At 34.5% G+C, this 11,182-nt stretch overlaps 1 pseudogene; it reads left to right on the top strand.

The window, feature by feature from the left end:
- Positions 1-8,122: 8,122 nt before the first annotated feature.
- LOC149265279 (transcription factor MYB123 pseudogene) lies at positions 8,123-9,190 on the top strand (annotated as a pseudogene).
- Positions 9,191-11,182: the final 1,992 nt, after the last annotated feature.

The following is an 11,182-nucleotide window of genomic DNA, read 5'->3' as shown; positions in this document are numbered from 1 at the left end:
TGCTATCCCACATCTTTCTGTTTGAGGTTCCTTTATTTTCCATGTTTTGGTGCCTGAGGTTTGTTCCCTTTTTTGTTCTTGTACCTTTCTTTCCGGAAACCTGCTTCTGCATTCAACATCTTCATGTCCAAAATTATTGCAAATAGAGCATTCAACTTCATTTTCAAGAGCTGAAAAATTGTTATAGGTCCTTTTTGTATTCCCTGTCATGCTTCTTTGTTTTTGAGCTTCCCTAGTCATGATTGTTTTATACGCAACACATTGGGCTGCTTTGTGACCAAAGTTATGGCAAGAAAAGCATTGTCCATTGAAGAAGTTTCTGCGATTATTGAATCTACCAGCCGACTGATTGTAATTTCTATTTTCATCTATTCTTGAACCAAATTGAGAAGGTTTTACCTGTGGCTGGTTGTGGCTTTTGTTCACCCTTAAGCTGGATTGCCCCTGATAGTTTGAAGTTTGTCCCTGCTTTACCTGATGATCTTCCTTGTGTTCTTGCTCATTTCTTCTTGCGGCATCAAGATAACTTTTTGAAGTGGAAGCTTGAGAAGTTTCTCCATTGTAGCCCAGACCTGTCTTATTTAGAGGAGATCGCTGCACACTGATAATCTCATTCAACGTTTCAGATCCTTTGACAAACTTGAGATTAATAGTTTTTGTTTTCTCAATTTCTTTTCTAAGACCAACAATTTCACCTTCTAATTTTTCAAGATGTTTTTCCTTTTCATCAATCTGAAATTGTAGAGTATCAATAATCATGTTCTTTTCTTCTATACATCTCTTGAGTCTAGTAATTTCATCATAAAGGTTATCCACATCTATAGCATCCTCATAATTGTCATCTTCAAATGCCATTAACAATCTATATTTGTTACCTTGTTCATCTTCATCACTGTTTGATAAGCCATCGCTATCTTCATGGGTGTAGTAGCTTTTCTTATTTGTACCCTGTTTCTTGTTCCATCTAACTGGTTCCTTTCCTTTATCCTTATAAGAGCATTTTGCAGCATAATGACCTACTCTTCCACAAGCAAAACATTTGAAAGGTAGCTTACCTCTGAACCTTCCAGAACCCCTTTGAAGATTTCTGACAAAGTTTGATTCTTCTTCCTCTTCTTCTGGAACATGACATGCTTCATAGTGATCTTCTTTGCCTGATGCTTTAAAAGCAGCTTCCCTTCTATCTGATGGACCTCCCTTTCTCATTTCATAAGCAGTTAGAATTCCATGCAGCTGAGACATAGTGAGAACACGGAGATTTTCCTTTTCTTCTACTGCAGATACTTTAGATTCAAACTTGGGAGATAAAGATCTTAGAATCTTTTGAACTACTATAGTCTCTTTTATTTCTTCACCCAAATTTTTCATACAATTAACAATCTCATCTACTCGAAGAAAATAATTAGCCACACTTTCATCATTATACATCTTGAGAGTCTCATATTGAATCCTGAGAGTTTGAAGTTTAGCTTCTTTTACCTGTTCATCTCCTTCATAGCTAGTGATCATTTTGTCCCATATCTCTTTTGCTGATTTGAAGTGCATGACCTTCATGAACTCTGTTTGAGATATACTTCCTAATAGAGTGCTGACTGCTTTTGCATTTGTTTCATACTGCTTTTTCTCAGCTGGATCTGTAGGAGTAACTGAAGGAAAGGCATAGCCTGATTCTACAATGTTCCAAACTTCTGTACCAAGAGATTGAAGATATGCAGTAACTCTTACCTTCCAATAATTGAAGTTTGTTCCATCGAAGACGGGTGGCCTGATTGATGCTTCTCTCTCGTAGTTGCTCATGATGAACAATCTACCTTCAAGCGATCAAGCTGTTCTGAAGGACCTGCTCTGATACCAATTGTTGGAAATAATACTGAGGGGGGGGGGAATCAGTATTATCTAGCAATTTACCAAATCTTCCTTATTTGATCTTTTGAAATATTCTTGCATATCAGTACCATAAAACAATGAGCATGAATAAAGAAAATAGACAGTCACACCAAAGAACACAAGATGTAAGGTGGAAACCCAATGCGGGAGAAAAACCACCTGCTGCAATAATGTCTCTATCTTCTTTCAAGAAATTCTTTTTACAATGATTTTGTACTGGTGCAGTCCTTTACCAGCACGCAGGCTGCAACCTGCAAAGAGCTACAACTCTTTCTTGTTTTCCAGACTTCTCCTGGAAGGGAGCTACAACCCCCTACTTCTTTTCAAAATGATCAACAAGTATACAACAGATACAGTCTACTACAGATATCAGATCAGTAATTACAGAAACAACCCAGAACACCTTATGAACAGAAATATACAGTTAACAGATCATCTTGAGACAGGGACGCATATTTTATTTCTGTGGCCTGCGACTGGACGCAGTATACCTTATGCTGTTCTGCGTGCAGACGCACTGTTCCTTTTGCTTGTCTGCGACCGACGCACACATCAACACTATCGCGCCGCGTCTTTCGCTTCAGAGACGCACCCAATACCACAGTCGCGCCGCGTCCTTCGCTACAGAGACGCACCTGATCCTTTACTGTACTGCGTCCCGGCGCACTTTCCCTTCACTGAATCTGCGTCCCTTTAGATATAGAAGATAAGAGGACTTCAGAACCAACCCAAACACTCAGATCCACAGATCTGATCATGCGCCATATAGATCGTAGTCCATTAGAAGATTTACCCTTAAAGATATGGACTAGATCACACCAAGAGATGATCAACCAAGATGATGCCTAATCCAAATGAACTCCTTTGCTTTATATAGGCAAGCTTCTCCCCAAAGCGTGGAACAATACCACGAGCCGACACCAGAGAAACACGCAACCGTCGGCTAGATACCACACAAGAAGCCCCCACGAGTTTTTCTCTACCTTGAAATGTGTGCACTGGGCGGACGCACCTTCTGAACGGCTGGCCGGCGTCCCTAGACGCGGGTTCTGTATGGAATACCTGCGGGGACGCGCTTGCTAAACAAAATTTCCTGCGTCCTTCTTGATTTACCACCTGAAGGCGTTTGCCATCAAGTACAACACCTGAATCATAATGCCAACAAAATCCAATTCACAACTCCACAATTCCTCATTAACCATTAGATATAATGTACATTAGTACATCAAGTAAATTGCAATAAAAGACAGTAAGTTGCATAACAATTAACCACCACTGTGGTAGTGTAATAACATAAATTGTCTCATGAATCCTTGCATCCATTTCATATTTTCTTAACCATATTAATTAATTACATACTTGGACATTATGATTATCCCATCAAATAAAGAACCATCATCATCAAGGATTCAACATCATCAAACTGACACAAAATGCAATCACACCATTGAACACCGATATACCCTGGAAACCCCGTAGGGTGAAAACCAGCAAATGTTTAATCTTATTATTAAAAGCTCATGAGAGTTTTCACCCCTCACTCAATGGCTTATAAGGGATAACATCCCTTATCCATTTATATAAATTATTACAATGAAATATCATCAAAATGTCTGATAACTAGCTAAAAGCTATTACATTTACCACGAAAATATTTACCTACATATCTCCTCATGCAACATCCTTATGGCATGATTGTTCCAACAATGTACGATTCTGCAACTCGTACTCATTTGCATGGAACATTAATCCTTTTCTTGCCACAATGTTAAACATCACTTTTCTTTGGCACCAACCGCCATCATTTCTTGTCAATGTTGTCATCAACAAGCTTTGGAAATAAGATTGAATACAATATTAATCAATCACTAAGCAACCTCTAAAATTGATTTTTTAACATCTACTCATGTCCATGAGCAAGCATAACATACTAATTAATTAGTACATATGTTCAAGTAAATACTTGTTTTACTTCCACAATGTTTACTCACACTAATGCATAATTCTTTTTAAGAAATCTAACCCATTAGTTCTACTAAATTGTATAACACAATCGTGATATCTTCATACATGTAATAAACTATTTTTCCTATGCTTATGCACATGTGTTCTTTTCACATAGTTATTTTTCGAGAACTCAACATAGTTTCTCTATCACAATGACTATTCTTTGTGCATACAATAACTTATCATAATATCCCTTCTTAAATGTATGCAACTCATATTCTCTTCTCCAGAATACTACCATCATTTCATGTAACAAATTACTTACTTCTTTTTTAAACGAAGTCATTATACTCTCAATTCTCTATCTTCCCATAGGTAGGTTCCTCATGCTTCCCTTTCAAGAAATTATTATAGATACCATCTATATGCATAAAAATTCGGGAAACAAGTACATGGTTAACTTAACCTTTTCACTAAAATCAGGAAACCGACACAACTCATCTAACAAGACAATCTTTACAAGAGATTATTATTTTCAAGAAAGTTAACATAATCACTTTCTCTACATATACTCAAAATCATATTTCCAAAGTCACATTAGCCACCCTTATGTGCATGCAACTTGGGTTTTTCCTAACACAATTACCTTTACATCAATGCACATAATCTTTTCCTGAAACGAGTATGGATCTTAGTTCTTTTATGAACACTATTCATATGTCTATTCTAAGGAATTCACCCCAATTTTTGTTTTCAAGAGATCTCCCATAAATTCATTACTTTCATACATGAAGAATGCACTATTTTCCTAAAAAGAAACTATAGTTATGTGTATATAAAACATACTCTTTCTTGAAGAAAGTTAGTATGATTACCTATGTGCCTAGAAGCACATCATTAGCTAATTCTATCATGCATGTAATGTATCATTATTTCACAAGAAACTTAAAAATTAGTAAGTATCACAATGCAATTAGCATATATCCTTTTTCAAGAAACTTTTATAAAAATACATATTTTAATTCAAGAAAACTTGGCCACTTCAGGCCGTTTATATGCCTCACCTTCTTTTCTCAAGAAGATATTTTGGCTATATTTAACAAGGATTTTATTCCAAGAAAATGAAAAAAGAGAAGCATTCCACACACAAGACTCACATGTAGTCCTTCTAAGAGGAACTACCTATTTTCTTTACCAAGAAAACATATAAAATAATCAATCTTTAACTACATGCATTAAAAACTCTTTCTTTATCAAGAAAACATATTAAATATTCAATCTTTTACTGCATGCACTAACATATTTTTTTTACCAATAATATATAAAATAATCATTAACTCCTGCATTTTCCAGGATTTGCCATAGATACTTATCTTTTAGGTTGTACCACCAAAAAGCTATCCAAACTGCGGACAGATCTATATCTCCAAAAACCCACAATGTAGATCCGATGGAAAACAACAAAGTCGAGACCGGCATGACCAATGAGGTCCGACTTCCGCATTGTGAGAGCCTCCCGCATCCGATGAGAAAATGTATGTACGCTCTGTAGTCCAAGTTCTCAACTTACACACGGTTGATACTCTTCTGGTTCCTTGTGAGAGCCTCCCGCATCCAACTGAGAAAATGTATGTACGCTTTGTAGTCCAAGTTCTCAACTTACACACGGTTGATACTCTTCTGGTTTCGATACAATTTCGGAAAGTAGACTCTCTCATTCATCGGCTGAAACCTCATAAAACGAAAATGCCAACAGAAAACGCAGTGGCAGTCAAGAGATTTGCCACTACCGCCACAACAATATCTCGTGCACTCGCCATCTTCCCCTACCTTCACATTTACTCTTTCGCTATTAATTCACCCGCATCCATCTCGAGCAGGAATACGTGCATAAGACCAAGAACTAAAAACCGCTCCGCCTCAAGCTTAAAAGATTTCTCAGAAAACCCATAACGGCGTGACATCCATCCACAAGTTCACAGCTCAAAATACATTTGCCACCTCTTCAGCATCCCGCAATTCTACCGGACAGTTTGTTCCTCCTTTCTTGATTTCATCTTTATTTAGAATTAGTTTTCATAATTGATTCCTAACTCTTTTTTTTTATTTTACCATGAGTTATTTTAGGGATGTTACAGCTTCATTGTCTGTAGCACTTGCATGTACAATACAGGCCAGGCCAAACATTGTTCACCATGGACTTTCATTATGATCGCTGCTTGAAACTCGGTGGAAACTCAAGAACTTGGATCCCTGCATCGTTTCTTCAAACCGGATTCAATTGATTCGGCCAGTTTTCTGTAGGTAACCGGGTATTTAAGAAAGCCATTTATTTAATGTGGTTTGGGAAACTTTATTTTTCCTGAAATTAAGCGTAGCAAAATATGTAGGAGGAAGTTTTAGATTACGTTTAAGACACTTAAAACTCTCAACTCTTAATTCGCTGTTGAACATGTATAGGTATCCGCTGTTGGCTGAACAAATCACAGACTCTTGAATAGTATGAGAACTATAAATAGGGGAGGACAATAGAATAGAATAGTTTGGCACTTCATTTTTAAGTAATCTGATAAGGGGATATTAATAAGTCTCAATGAATTAATATAAATTTAAAAATACAAAGAGGGTGAGAGGGAAAATATCTCTATTTATTAATAGAGAGGAGATGAAAAGATATTAATATTTTATATTTTTAATTATAAAAACAAAATTATAACTAGTATAGATCCATCTTAATCATGATTCTAATAACCTCTCAAGATCAGATCTTTTTAGTTGTAATTTTTTTTAGAATGTAAAACTTGAAAAATGTTTGCACCTTGAGATTTGATCACTCTTAAGGCTTGATTATATAAAATTTAAAATCTCTTTAGTTATTTGGATTATGTAAACTATATAATATAAGATTGGATTGTGTAAACTATATAACTTAAACTTCCAATTCCAGCAAATCTTTGTTCAATTTTAAACAAATTTCACTGAAGAAAAAAAGAAAATGTAAATAATGAGAACACTGGATTTTTTTTTCAATCTCTTTATATAATACGAATAAGTGACATTGAAATATTTTATTTATCATAGTCATTAACATATTATATTTATGAATCATATTATTCACACAATTTTTTTTTCATTATTAATATACTCTTACATACAGATTAGTATTACTTAATATTGTATTGAAATATTTATTTATTTCTCACCTGACTTTTTTTTAATTATTATTAATTTTTTTTAAATACTATATATTAATTTTATATTAATAATTTTATGAAGTACACTTTTTCCTAAACTAATTGAATTATTTTACTTTCAATTACTTATGGTTAACATTTTATGCATCTTTGTAGTATTCAAAAGTGAAATATCAAATTTTTTGACATATATTTACATTTGATATAAAATTTAGTTATTTCACATAAATATCTAAATATTTTATTTAGTGTGGATAATAAGAATGAAATATATTTGCATCTCCATATTATTCAAAGATCACAATAAAAGTAAGATTTTTAAAATATTATAATGTTTTTAGTTAAAAATGTTTATTAGGGTTAGAAATTATTTTTTATCTACTATTTTAATTTTACTTTGAAAAATACATGTCAACCAGATGTGTAACTAATCACACATTTTGTAAAAAAAAAAAAAATTAATATACACACTCTAATAAAAGAAACAATTAAAAACTTAAAATATAAAATTCGGTTAAACATCGAATTTCTAAAATATTTATATTAACCCTGCGAAGAAAACGATATTTAATAACTTTAACCTATAAAACTATGTTAAACATCTAATTTCTAAAATATTTCTATTAAACCTTTGAAGGAAACGACCTCTAATAATTTGTACATAACCATTTTATGATTGGCCGTCTTCAATCATCATTCAAACACTCTTGATTGATGCCGGAAAAAAGCGGAATCAACCATACATGCGCTAAATGAGCACTGGTTTTAAAATTCAACTACCCTATTCATGATTCTGACAACCTCTGGAATGAGCACTAGTTTTAAAATTCAACTCCCCTATTCATGATTCTGACAACCTCTGCAATCCATGGACAGCTATTAGAAGCATAGTGAGACACATTTTGGCAGGCCTCAGATTCTGACCATTGAAATTCTGCTACAATAATCATAAGGTCACGTTTTTTACATCAGTAGCCAAAGATTTGCTGCAGTAAAGATTTCGGGTAGGGTGAAACTAAGATTTATATATAGACACACAATGGCCTTGCAAAGGAGATCATCAGCTGGTCAGTTAGTGAGGAAGAGCATCCAGGATGGGTAGGTCTCGTTGCTGCTAAAAAGAAGGGCTCAACCGCGGGATGTGGACCGCCAAGGAGGATATGATTCTTTCGGACTACATTCGAATTCATGGCGATGGTGGCTGGACAAATCTCGCCCAAAAAGCAGGTCAGAAAATCTCAAATAGTACTGATTTATCAATGCAGATGTAAACTTGTACTGAACAGTTAGCTAAATTAGCGGAGAGATTTTGTTTTGCAGGTCTCATGCGATGTGGAAAGAGTTGTAGACTACGTTGGGTGAACTATCTTCGTCCCGACATTAAACGTGGAAATATTTCCCCAGAGGAGGAGGAGCTCATTATTCGCCTTCACCGTCTTCTTGGCAATCGGTATGTGGAAATGACTTCAACATTGATTCACTTGGCAGAGTTCACCCATGGCAGGTGGATTTTAAAAATAATTCCAAAACCTGAAATGAAATTAGGTTTCAAAATATTTCCAAAACCTGAAATGAAATTAAATTGAATAACCTAAGTTTAACAGTTTATAATATTAAGAATAATCAATGCCATACTAATATGTTCTTTGTTAAAACTAAACTCAGCGTTTCATCATTTATGTCAATTTTATGCATGCAGGTGGTCGCTGATAACCGGACGACTGCCTGGGCGAACAGATAAAGAAATCAAGAACTACTGGAACAGTCATCTGAGCAAGAAGATGCTGTCCATCACCCAATCTCAATCTCAACACAATGGCACCAAAAATCTGAAAACGAGGTCCAAATCTGCTTCCCTTAAAAATTATGTATTAAAACCCACACCCATGAGAGTAAAAAATGCGGTAATCTGTAATCTGCTCTCGTCCCCGTCAGATTGTAGATCCGATGTGTTCTGCAGGGAACCAGCTACATTGGCGGTACAGACGAATGAAATCGAGGTTAACAGTTTAACCGATGCTGACGATAATGGAGTGGATGATTTATTCGATAACGCACTCCAGATAGATTGGCTTCTAGAACTTGATTTTGATTTACAGAAAACAAGCCCACGGTCGCTGGGCTTGTTACTCTTGGAATCTGAAGAGGAGTGGGAGGGATGAAATATTAGCAAATATGGGATCGAAGACAGTAGATAGATCCTGTAAGAAGCATAATACCGGAGATATTGAGAATATTAAATAAATATTTTGTTAATTATAAATTTAAATTTTATATAAAAATGGTGATATAATTTTGTGGAGTTGTTTGATTATTTGAATTTTGTTAATGGAAATGGATTTAATATCATCAAATTTTTGTGAGGTATTTAAAATCTTAATACAACTATATTCAGAATATAGCTATATTCTAAATAGGGTTTCTATTAATAACATTTTTTTATTAAAAAAAATTAAATAATTACTTTCTTATATTATTAAACCAATATTTAAATATTTACCTTTATTTAATATAATATCAAAATCACCGATTAAAATTAATGAATAATAAAATTGAAATATAACTCTAAAATATATAAATATATTCAACCCATAAATGAAACAGAACTATTCTAGTTCACAAAACTTTGACTACGTTAATTTAGATTGCAAATTAAAACTGCATGACTGAGTGGATTTCAATATTGTCTGTCTTGTTATGTTAGGATCAAATTAGAAATTTAGTGCTCTCATAATTTAAAGATCCTCGATCTTTATTGTCCCTAGTAGGGAATCGATGTCTTTTGACTCAGAACATTGTTGGCAGCCATAATGTGGGATGTCAAGGGGTTGATATCAAAAACATATCAAATTATGAAAGCACCGTCCGGGGAATCCTACGAGGGTCCACCAAAATTTTAATTGGAAGAAAATCACCGTATTGTTGCAAAAAGTCACCGTTTGATAAAATTAATGTTTGCAGTCGCCGTATGATTGCTTTATTATCTCACTGAAATGAAATTAAATGACATCATTCTGTACGTGTAGATGTTCAATGATCTTTTGAATCGTGAAAAAAATAATCAGTGTTTTCTGTTACGATTAGGCAGATTGGAATCGGTCATATTAAAATAGAAGAGTGGTTGGTCTTTCCATTGAACAGGTTGGATTCATGAATTTTAAATTTTCATCTATGGAAATGTAGGCAGGGTTTTCTCTCTAAAGTCAATATTCTGAAAATATTGTGCAGCTGCTACTCATGAATAAAGAATGTGGAGGAGCTTCAGCGTTTCGAATAATTTAATTTTTTAAAGTGGAACTTAGTCTTTCCGGCTAGTAAAATAGTAAAATGATAAAACATATAATATTAATATTTAAAAATTAAAATATAAAAAGATAAGAATAGTTATAAAATGATTATAAATTAGTAATATATTTTTGTGTAAAGTGAGATAAAGGGGTTGTGATTTATAGCTTTTATGAACGAAAGGAAGATAGTTATGTTTGGGATTAGGAATCATGAGAAATAACCCAGAAGAATATTAGCCTTGTGGAAAGGTTTGGATGTAGCGAGGTATAACACCTTAAAAGAATTAACAGTCCACGGAGATTCCATGGTGGTCATAAGCAAATTTCGCTAGCTCGAGAATGCTCTACGATTCCTCCAATTGTGTTTGAGATAACTCTCTTATCCTCACAATTTTCTGAAATATCTTGTCTCCTTATTCTCCACCATTTGAACGCTGATGCGAACAAACTTGCTAATGTGGGCTCCAAGTTGTGGCAAGGTATAATTGAATTTGCAAATGGGGGGAAGATCGAGGCCCCAATCGCATGACCACAAGAATAACAAATTACAGGATCTACAAGCTCGATCAGATTGAATAGGTGGGCTGGAATTTCAAAAGAATTTATTGAGAAAATCCAAGTGAATCTTCATCAAGGATGGATGATGGATGACAAAGGACACTTAGGTCTTGGACAAACAATAACTGTTACGCTCTACATGCAAGTGAATTGTACGCTCTACAGGAGGACTAACAGGATGATAGATGAATTTATCTCAATGCAACTTTTGAGTCCGAAGCTAATGCTCATTTTAACGGAGTGATTACACAGGGGGGCTATGGCTCTGCTATATACATTGGGAGGTAGCAATGTTGGGCTTGCCTTAGC

Source organism: Pinus tabuliformis, chromosome 6, assembly GCF_031772625.1.
Source record: "Pinus tabuliformis cultivar Carrire ecotype Pingquan chromosome 6, CPIR1, whole genome shotgun sequence".
In the NCBI taxonomy this organism is placed as follows: domain Eukaryota; kingdom Viridiplantae; phylum Streptophyta; class Pinopsida; order Pinales; family Pinaceae; genus Pinus; species Pinus tabuliformis.
This window is presented reverse-complemented; position numbering and strand designations above follow the sequence as displayed.